General features: G+C 35.8%; 1 protein-coding gene across 2 annotated transcripts in view; it reads right to left on the minus strand.

Moving 5' to 3' along the window:
- LOC106461971 (XK-related protein 4-like) overlaps nt 1-10,746 on the minus strand; it is a 47,962-nt gene extending 37,216 nt beyond the window's left edge. Inside the window, exon 1 of one of the 2 annotated variants that reach the window (XM_013921839.2) lies at nt 10,654-10,746. The gene's annotated coding sequence lies outside the window, so the exon portion shown is untranslated. Of the gene's footprint in view, nt 1-10,418; nt 10,547-10,653 lie in introns of those variants that run through there. The other variant, XM_022389088.1, reaches the window with a different exon arrangement.
- Nucleotides 10,747-11,009: the final 263 nt, after the last annotated feature.

Below are 11,009 nucleotides of genomic sequence, written 5' to 3' on the forward strand. Positions count from 1 at the left end.
TGAACTAGCACTGCCATACCTCCATGAACTCATCCATCACACAACCTGTCATTTCAGTATAAAGAAAACTGCTGAAAGGTGATAGTATCAGCAGGTCTCAGGAATGTTTACTGTAAGGAGAGGCACAAGGGATGATAGGAATCAATCAAGGTTTTAATGTCATCCAAATTAGAATGAAAACCTCAACAGTTCCACTGTATCAAAGTGGTTATTTTTATTTTGGTAGTGGAGAACTGGGGTAAAAAACCCTTCTGTTTGTGACCACAACATTTGTCTTATGAAAAAAGTGGTCTGTTGACCTCCATGGTACCTACCTGGGGATGATTGGGCAGATCTCTGTCTGAGGATGGAAACTCCATTGACTGAGGGTGTGGCCAATTTATGAATCTCGGGGCCAAAGGAGATGGACCCAAGCAGTTACTGGATGCAACAGTAGGGACAGAAACAGGAGTAGACATGGACTTGTCAACTCTTGCAACCATGGAGAACAAAAGGCTGTTTACATGATGAGAAAAAGACTCTGATGGAGGCATGTAAAGATCTTTTTTACACTACTACTATAGAGGTGGAACATATGCAGCAGCATATGTCCGAGATGGAGCAGGGGACAACAACCCCTGAGCTTCGGGATAAGAAAAGTTATTTATACTCCTTAGGCACTGTACCTCTTTTTCCTCCACCCAATTAGAGCAAGATTGAAAGTAAGAAGGGTGAGAACACCACAACTGATGCAGCGAGGGTCCAGTTAACACTCATAGGCATCATGATCTTTGGCATCAAATAAGTGAACATAAAAGAACCACGACAAGATGTTTTTGAATGCCTGAACTGCTGACACTGGAAACACCCGAGAGGGTTTGGAATATAAAACAGTACCTTATAGCTCAGATAACCTGCCTTAACAGTGGCATGCAGACATGGTGATGTAAACGTCAAAATTGGAAATTGGTAGGCAGCATAAATCCTGCTTTTCGAATGGAGATGCAATGCACAGCTGAAACTCCTTGGTTAGAGAAACCAGCAACGATCTCCAACTCGGGGATCATCTTTAAACCGTTCTCAATGATAACTCCTTGTGAGGAATTCAAAGTAGCATGGGGAGTACCCTCAACAGATATGTCCCCATGACCTTTGATGTCAGGAGGAGCTTGCTATGGTGTGGCATAGATGTTTCTACTAAAATGTCCTCAGAATATAAATTCTTGACTGACTTTGGAGAGTCAGCAAGCCCCTCTAATCCCTTCTGTATGAAAAAGAGACACTTGCCCCTAATGATTTCACAGTCAAAAAATGAAGAATGAAAAAGTGAGATACAGAAACAGACTTGGGCAGTGACTGTGGAACAGTTCTCCATACATGGTCGTTTGCCTATTAACCATTTTTTTCTTTCTGGATTTGGGGGGGTCCATAAGAAAATGAAAATTATTCTGTGCCCACTGACCCCAACAACCATGGAGTCTTACAAGAGAATGCATTACAATGCCAAACAATGATACTGTAACAACACCAGGTCTTTGTAAGCACTATACCCAAACACCAGCATCAGACACAATATCCACAACACCTGTTGAGAACACCCAACACTAATACTTAGTTGGCCCTAGCCCAACAGGATCAGCCAACTGACCCTAGGAGAGCCACCCATCTACAGGAATTCAAGGCCAAAGTGTCACTGAAATAAACTGACCCATCAACACGTGGGCGGATGCTCAGATCCCAGAGGAAGTAAACTGAAAATATAGAACCTTCCCTGGGAGGTCCCCTATCCACATAAAGGAATCCACCTCAAGGGGCATTGTCATCAGAATACAAAACAAGTACACATTAGATGAAACTGAAGAACTTTATCCCCTGTGATTGACCTAATTTTGGGATACACTGCACTCTCTTCATTGCGTAGGTACCTGAATGTATTGTGTATTTTAATGGTTAAACAATCTTACTCATCCTATCTTCTTAAAATTTGGATCAGAAAAAAAATTGGGGAATTCTTTAGGTTAGATCATCAGCCAATACACAGATTAGTTGCAGGCTTAACTGTAAGGATGCATGTCTATATGGATACTTATAAAAACTTGTACTAAACCAGCAATCACTATGGGACCTTTGCCTGCTGTGAGGGTAAAGTATGTGAGTGATACATCACTGGTGTGTATGGTGTGTTCACTTCAACTTACCATCAGTCTCTATGGAGCATCACATTATATACACCACCACTCAACTGTCAGTCTCTACAGACTGCATTCCAGCTGCAGGAGTGTTTTTCTTTTCCAGCATGATGTGAAATGAACTAGGAATATTATGTCCACCTTTACTCTACTGAACAGACTTTGGCTGCAGAAGGAGGATTTGTATGATAAAGAAGCGTAAAAGAATGGGTTTAGTACATTCTACTACTTGAAGATTGTGATGTACCATAGTTATATATTTGGAGTGACCTGCATTACATCCCAGTGTTACCCCAGTTCCACATATCACAGTATATGGATCCTTTGTTCTAGCCCCCCAGCAGTTAGATTCAAATCAGTGAGGATTCACAATGGTCCACTAACCCAGCTGCTGGGAAGTGACAGAGGTCTCCTGTGCTCCATTTGACAAAGGGGGGGGGGGATGCATGTATGGGAGATCATCAGAATGTGTTCAAATCCTCAATGATCCTTCAGTCCAGAAATGTTTTTTACTGGAGACAGCACATTTGGTAACAGTGAAACTATTTTTAAAAGCTGGCAAGCAATAGCCATATAAAAGGGCAGAAACATTGCTCTGATGCTGACTTTTTGTATGATAGTCCATGGAAAAGGTAAGGTCTGGACTGGACATGAAAAGCAATATATATATATGCCACAAGAAAACATTAACTTGTAGATCTGGGCATATGGTAAAAGCATTTTCTGTTACCTTGGCCCAATGAGGATTTTGAGAAAGTAACCCCTAGGAGGCACCACTAGCCACCTTGTTGGATCCTATAGTGATTGCAAGGTGAGAAAAAATTTTTACAATCACCTGTCTATAGATGTGGAGTGGATTGGACAATGACCATAGGCAGAAGTTGAGGTAGAGACTAGAGAGACAGATGGGGCAGATAGTAGGTATGGGGTTTCCACATGCTAGTCTGGAAAATAACATCAAAAGTCTGAGAAAAACATAATAGCTAGAGAATGTGGGAGGTGATGAATCTGATGATAAGAGACATGAAAAAGCTTAAGATCATCCACCCCCAAAGAGGTGTATACTAGATGGATGCAGAAGTGGATATATACTGTAAGAGTGGAAGAAGATCTCAAGTAGATAAAGGGTTCCAAGGAATGAAAAGACAGTGATTGGAACCCTGAAAGAAGGAAGAGTACGACAAAGCAACAAATGGCCTGGACATGACATGGGAGCCTGTCTGGTACCAAATGAACAATGGGAAGAGATATGGGAGAAAGATGTGACCACCAACCCTTACTATGGAAAACTGGTTGGGACAGAAGAGAAGGTAAGTGTAGTTTTAAAGAGTTTGAAAGAAAACTATGGCATAGACTAGAATGACAGCAATCACAAGCAAGTAGGAAGAGGACACTTACATCCAGGGAGAGATAACACATCAAACTAGTTACTTGAGGTTCAATAGAGTCACAGGTATGAGTGCAGAGAACCATAGTGATATTCCATTGTGGCAAAAAGGATTATGTGGGTGGTGTCATTGGATATGGAAGGAACTGAAGAGGGTAGAAAGACCTGTAAAGAAAATATAGTCTGTAGGAAAGGTGGTAGAAAATGCTGCTTGAAAACCCACAATGGACAAGACAGATGTGTGAAAGAGGAGGTAATATATTAGAAGGCAAGTGGATAAATGAGAAAATGATGACAAATAGCTAAGTACTTAGGTACATGGAAGAAATAACGTGACAAGAGTGGTACAAAAAGAAAGGGTATGGCTTGAAGAGTGATGAACAAAATCAATTCTACAGGTGAAGTTGTAGGGACATCACTCCCCACTGAAAGAGAGCTGTGTGAGGTTGGATCAGAAGCGATGGTATACAGGGAAGGGGAGCTCTGACAAGATAAAATGGTGTAACAGAAACCAATGTTGGAATTGACAGTGAGGAGCCACCAATAGGACTCTGCAAGGGGATCCAAATCAAAGTAAGGATCCAAGAAAGGAGGCAGAGTGAAGGACAGGTCAACAGAAAATGATGGGATAAGTCCTTAATGAAGTCATAGACAGCCAGGGCTGAGGCTTAGGAGATCAAAAGAAAAGAAGCTTGGCTATAAGGAATGTGGCAAAGGTATCCATATTAGGAATATCAAGTTGAAAGCAGATAAACAGAAGACTTGTGAATGAAGGGATTATTGTGTGTGTAGGATACAATCTTGTTGAGAAAGCCAGCCTGCAACGATGTTCAGTGTACCTGGTACATAACAGGTATTAAACTTATCTGATTGGAATGGGCCAAAAGTAGGAGGTCCAATGTTGGGAAGGACAGGGACCTGGAGTGTGTGTGCCCCTTGGCAATTGAGAAGAGATATGTCCAAATGGATCAGAACTAACTGATCCATAAGAAGAGAAAGGAAATGTGAGGATGTCTAATGGACAACAAGCAGTTCAAAAATGTGATAACTAGAGAAATGCTCCCCCAGCAACCAAGAGCCAGAAGTCAACTGTAATTCAGGGATAGAAGTGTCCATAAATAGGTGAAGGGCAAGTTTGGGAGGAGATAAAGAATGTTAGAGGTGGTAATGAAGAGATTTACCCACCAAGCATGATCCTCCACAAGTGATAGAGTGAGGACAGAGGAACCATGAACAGGTTCCATTAGTTCTGCAACATCTACTGTAGGGATTGAATACATGTGCATCCAAGTTAAAGAAGAGGCTCTAGGAAAGCCATGGTAACTATCCAAAAAAGAAAGGACCTATAACAAAGAAAGTTAATGTGAGGTGAGAAACATGGTGACTAGACATTCAATGTCCAGCAGGAGAATGGGAGAAAGTTGGGCATGGCCAAGACGAGACAAAAAGAATTCCTGATGAATGATAAATAGGGTCAGGGTGAGAAAGGAATAGGAGGTGAAATTGAAAGGAGAATCTGTGACATGTTTCAAAAACATCAGCAATGAATATGTTGTCATACTATGGTTCAACACAGCTCTATGAAATTGTAGTAATTTAATATTTGTGCTATAATCATAGTACAATGTTACAGATTGAAATCCAAGACCTATCAGATGAAAGGTGTTTGCTCAACTAGGTGTGGACAATGGATACCTACTGAAAATCAGCTCTGGGAACAAATAAGATGACTCTCAGTTGACATAGTTGGAGGAAATGCCTGAAGAAGAACGAATCGTCCTCTGGAATTTTTTTTTGTTATTTGCAATCCTTGTTTGAAGAAGTACAAAGACAGAGTTGCTAACAAGTAGATAGACTGAAATGCAACAAGGATAAAGTAACATAGCACTAAGTAAGAAGGGCAGTAGATCAAAGAGATTAGAAACTCAAAAAGCACAGGGAGGAACATGTTTGAACACAAGCATTGTCAATAAAAGAATGAACCTATTATTATTTGCTAGTGCTCAAGGGGATTACTGGACATGGAGTTTGTTTCACCCTCCTATTGATGGAGGACTAATTATTATGATGAAAACATTATAGGCTAGCACAATACATGTAGAAATGTGTAGGGGTGGGAGTTTGTTCAAAGCTTGTGGCATGTGCAGAAACTTACAGGGTAACAACTTGCAAGGTAACAATGGTTAGTGGTGCACAGGTAAATAACATTTTCTATTATTTCAACTATTATAGTGTCATGTGCAAATAATTGATTTGTTGAATGTAGCTGATTATTGAGCCCAACAATTAATCAACTAGCAAATTCCACTAATAACACTGTTTAGCACCCAATAACTTACAAGAATACAATAAAAATCAAATACATCTACATGTATTATAAAAATCCTCAAAAATACCATACTGATAAAATATTTATGAAAAAAAAACTTAACTGTCACTAAAATATATTGGTTATATAAAACTGAAATCTTCAAACATACAGAAAGATGTAATTTTGAAAGCACAATAGAACACTAAGTATCATGAAATTTTTCTTTTAACCCATACAATATTTATGCCCGATACAACTTGTGGGTCCATGATTGTGTTGGCCATATTTTCCTCAGTGACATAATCCTTCACATAAATATATTTAACAAAAATATTTTGGGTAAAAAAACTTCATACCAGGTATTATCTAGTGATTTAAAAATTGCATCTATTCATATGATTAAAATTTTTAATCTACCATCACATATATAAATAATAATAAATGTAGATTTTTTTGTATGTACTACATTCTTGCGTTAGTTATTACTTGATTTTATTCCTCATATTTAAGTTACTCTGTTTGTAAAGAACTAAAAACAAACAGCTGCTACAACCAGGGTTGAACATGGAAACAAACAAAAAAAATTAATTTATTAAACTTTGGCAACCACAGATATCCAAAATTAAAATGTCAAACAATTGGAATATAAAGCCTATCACTTACAAAAAACACAGTTAATAGATATATGTCTAGCCAGGACTTGATACTAATGTTAAGCAAAACTACAACATAAATATAAATGTTAATAACTATTTCAATAAATAATGGAATTAGGGAAAAAAAACAAAAGAAGAAAAAACTAATTCCAAAACAATAATATTTTGAATTTAAACAACTACAAGAATAACAATACTGAGTAATAATCAGCAATAACCAGTTTCAGTTATATTTAATGAACTAACTCCTTGAAGCTCACAACAGGGCTTTTATTTAATCATTAGATCACAAGACATACCTAAAATAGCAAAATACTTATAGCTAAAAGTAGATAATATTTAGTATGTGACACTTGTTGACTATTTGAGAAAACCTTTAATATTTATTAAACCTTTGCACTAAACATCTTGTGATATTTATTTATACTTTCTTAAATAAATACACCAAACTACTGTCATATTGGGATGCTGCCAGCTACTTAATTAAAATGTAAATTTTTCAAAATTATTGCTTTTCAGGGTTCTTAGGTTGAATTCCAAGATTTACTTAAGTAACACTAACTTTTCCCATTTTGAAAGCATGCAAGATGTAGGTTTTCCAGTTAACAATTAAAGATTTTCTTGCAAAGAAGATAGTACATGATAACCAGAAATAGAAAGTTATCCTTCTTGTCGGAGCTCAGTTATCACAGATCTCAAATGTGAAATAGATTTCATGCACAAGCTCAGCTTTGTGTATTTAGTTTTGATGTTTAAAAGATATGATTACCAGTGTAACACAGATTTTAGACTTCTACTTTCAGTGTGTTAAATTGCTTTGTTTAAACTTTAGCTGCAATGTTAGTTTATTTCTGTTGTTCAAGTTTAGATTTTTTGTAATAGTAATTTAAGCATTATTTTCAAGAGTTTAAGAGCAAGTTAACATGAGTTTATTTGTTGCATATAGCATTTGCTTAATCCTTTCACTATGGCTGGGATGTATATTTCTCAGTGCTCCCACCCCCTCACACTACGACTGGGACAAATGTTTCCCATTGTCATTCAAAATTGCCATTTGTGATGGGAGTAAAATAAGTTGGAAATTATTTACTGGCATCCCACCTAATGTTAATATATGGTTTCCCTCAACGTTTTCTACCCAGCCCTTCAGTAACCAACAAAATACCAAAGTGGAATGTATGACAACTGCATGACAGCCATGCTTGCATTGCTAGAGTAGCGAATAGTAACCCTAATTACAATGTAAATATGCTTGACTCAGATAGATTAGAAGACAGTGAGAGTGAGTGGTGTTCAAATGCATGATGATGAAGAGACAAGAGGATGCTAGCTCTCCATCTGTTGAAGATAGTCAAGATGATGAACCTGGATCCAGCAGAGGAAGGCATAAACAGCTTTGGCAATGGGAAACATTTGTCCCAGTCACAGTGTGAGGGGGTGAGAGCACTGGGAAGTATACATTCCAGCCAGAGTGAATGGGTTAAATCAGTTGTGATTTCAATGTTTTTAGATTTAACTAAATCAGACAGATCATTATACTCCATAATCTGGAACTTATGAACCTACAGTTAGTAAGCTTAATTTGCTTCCCTGCTGAAAATACCACACTATTATACAATGAAACACATTATTGTATGATCTAATGTGTCAATTCTATAGAAAACCGTAAAACATAACAATAAATCTTACAAAACTTTATTTTTTGTAAGATATATAACAACATTAACAATAGTGATATTCCTGAAAACTTGAAAACAATTATCTCAACTTTCAGTAAATAACTGTAAATATCCTGCAAGGCTTCTTATCACATTTCTTTTTTATAAAAATGTCTCATTTCTAAGGGAAGACTTCATTCATTAGCCAAATTATTTGGTGCATATTGTGCATGTGTATGTTCTTTTGGAAGAAAATGCACAGAATAAAAAAATTCTTAAAAAATGTTGTTTTTTTACTGTTCCTTGCTATACTAAGCTACCACACTTAATGAAAAATTATTTTATTTGCTACAATTATTACTAGTGTAACACTTCAGATGTATGTTGCTCAGCTGCCTCGCACATAACTTGGGTATTATTTCAAAACTTCTGATCAAAAGTATACTACCGTAACTAGAGATCAGAAACTAGAAAGTAATTCTAAATTACTGATGATAATTTTATACAACATACTAACTAGAATTTATGTATTTTACTTAAACTAGAAATCAGAAAATAGTAAGGAAAAAATAATGTTTCATCAAGTTAACTCATTAAACGGTTGTATTCTTATTTTGTCAAAATCTTGAAAATATTAGAAGTTACTGATTTCAAACTAGAAGTGCAGTATCCTAATTCAATACATAATAACACAAGCTTGTGATAATTTGAATGTACTGTTTCAGCAGTTAGGTACCCTTGATATTAACATTTTCAGCCATAAACCTTATAATACTTCTATTGTATACTTCATTTTGAGTAGTTAGATTTTAAAGTTTCAAAGAAGATTTTTTCTAAAAATAAAGATGCAAGTAAAAATACTAGGCATATCTTAATACACTGTCATTTTAATCTAGCCTATAATCATACAAGGTCCTACTAACAACCACCCGGAGGTCCACTTCAGGCGTCAAATGAATACTATTATACTACTGAGGCTAAGTATCTTACTGATAGGACTTCATAATTTTATGCAAAATATACAACAAAATTTTAATCTATATAAAAGTCAGTGTGTGTCACATCATATCATGCTTGATTTCTCAAAATTGGAGTCATAAAACCAAAAATGCATTTATTCAGATAGAATAGTTTGATTACTGTCTGCCCATTATAATTTTAGTGACAGGGCTGCAATGGGGCCATGAAACCTTATAAGTATAGTGAGTGTTAGTATAATAAGCCTAAAGTAAAGACAGTGTGGAACCACCTAGCTTAGAGCCAAGTGCATAAAATTTATCAGGAAAGCAAAAATATTGATTAAATTTTAAACCTAAATTGTTTATGAATTAAGCTATTTTCTGTTACATCACCAACATTCTTAATAAAAAACAAACCTCTTTAATCAACGGAGATTCTAAATTAAGAAATCAACAAATATATTTCCAGTTTTATTCTCTCTCCATTTCATTTTATACTTTCTGTACAGACTAAAAAAAATATTAGGTTATACTTTTGTTGCTAAGCGACATGACATAAAAGTCATGGAATGTAGTGTTACCAAAATGCACTGGCTTTTCTATATATGATACGTTGTTAATGTAACTGATTTTTACCAATAATTATCCTATGAATATGCCATGAATTAATTTCATGAATGATCTTAATTTTGACTGGCTCATAAAGGAATATACCAACATTTGACTGTCTCCACTACACTTTTCAGACTCTTTGCTGGTCAAACTTGGTTTTGCAAAATTTATATATTTTAGTTAGCTATGCAATGTGAGGTTAGACTTAGAGTATACTATAGGGTGGGGGTGGTAGTACTTGCCCCATCATTTTTGATGGGCTATATGCTGGTGTACTGTAGTGCAAGTTTCTACTGACTTTCTTGGCTTTAACGAGCATTACAAACTTCAGGAATATTGCATGCAGGAAATGAGCTTATTACCTATACACCTTACAAGGTTTTACTACTACCAATGTACTGCAGTACCAGATTGAAATAGTGTACAACTTACAAGGTGTACCAGTTGGTATTGGACTCCTTAAATCTAATAGTAAGTATGAACCACTTCTTTCTACAACATAAGATTATGAACAATGTTACTAACACTGTTAGCATGCTCTTCGTCATCTCATACTAGTAGTACAAAAAAAAATGTACTTTTAACTTTAAGCTTTACGAGTATGTTTTTGTGTATAACACCAACAAAATTATTTTTCCGCGATTAAGTCTGCAATTGGAAAGCTCACCTTAATTCACTTTCAACTAATACTACTTTAATACTAACAATAGTTAATCTTAATCATCGTTAATGTTTTCTTAATCATAATGACAGTAATGTTTAGAACTTAGGTGTTCAGTTCAAACGATGTAGGCCTAAACCATAAACGCATAAAACACATGATATTAATTAAATAATTTTATTCTAAATATAGTTTAACGCAATAAGCTATAATAAATTATAATTTTAATTAAATACTTCACCTTATGAAATTAATCTGAAGTTCCCTTATTGTTTGTGTGAACATTTCTTAAGGAATGAAAAAAAAAAAAAACCTATGGAACAATTCACTAACTAATTATGCACTACTTAAACACTAATACAGGGCTGAAGTTAGCTTTCATTTCGCAATCGAAAACTGACGGAAATGGCTCCACAGGATAAATGAAAATCCTTATATACATTTTTTCCCCTTTTGTTTAACGTTAAGCACAAAGCTATATAATGGACTATTTGTGCACCATAACTTTCATTAATATATATTGAAAAAATATATATACTTTGGGGTAGAGAAGATATTTTGGGGTAGAATAAAAGAACATCCCCAAGGAAGCCCGAT

The sequence above is a fragment of the Limulus polyphemus genome, unplaced genomic scaffold (assembly GCF_000517525.1).
Source record: "Limulus polyphemus unplaced genomic scaffold, Limulus_polyphemus-2.1.2 Scaffold1068, whole genome shotgun sequence".
Taxonomy (NCBI): domain Eukaryota; kingdom Metazoa; phylum Arthropoda; class Merostomata; order Xiphosura; family Limulidae; genus Limulus; species Limulus polyphemus.